Source organism: Lagopus leucura, unplaced genomic scaffold, assembly GCF_019238085.1.
Source record: "Lagopus leucura isolate 7727_CA_CO unplaced genomic scaffold, USGS_WTPT01 27735-0_obj-0_obj, whole genome shotgun sequence".
NCBI classification, from domain to species: Eukaryota; Metazoa; Chordata; class Aves; order Galliformes; family Phasianidae; genus Lagopus; species Lagopus leucura.
This window is the reverse complement of record NW_024963709.1, coordinates 856-1,298: the sequence shown is the minus strand read 5'-3', so window position 1 is coordinate 1,298 and position 443 is coordinate 856. Positions and strand designations below refer to the sequence as shown.

Sequence of the window (443 nt, the reverse complement as noted above, 5' to 3'; positions counted from 1 at the left end):
ATGGAGAAATGGGGGGGGAAAGGAGCAAAAATGGGGGGAGAAGCTGAGCTGGAAGAGGGGAAAGGATGCAGTGAATAAAATGTGATGGGAAGAAAGTGTGGGGTGCGATGGAGTCACTGTGGGGTGCTGTGGGGGGCTGTAGGTTTATATGGGGTCTCTATGGGGTGCTATGGGGTGCTATAGATTTATATAGGGTCTCTATGGGGTGCTATAGGTTTATATGGGGTCTCTATGGGGTGCGATGGGGTCTCTGTGGGGTGCTGTAGGTTTATATGGGGTCACTATGGGGTGCTATAGGTTTATATGGGGTCTCTATGGGGTGCTATGGGGTGTGATGGGGTGCTATAGGTTTATATGGGGTCTCTATGGGGTGCTATGGGGTGTGATGGGGTCTCTGTGGGGTGCTATGGGGTGTTATGGGGTGCTATAGGTTTATATGGGGT

The 443-nt window shown here is 51.2% G+C and overlaps 1 pseudogene; it reads left to right on the top strand.

Annotated features, from left to right (window-relative positions):
* The first annotated feature begins 6 nt into the window (after positions 1-6).
* The window catches only part of LOC122191296, an 879-nt pseudogene continuing 442 nt past the window's right edge, over positions 7-443 (top strand).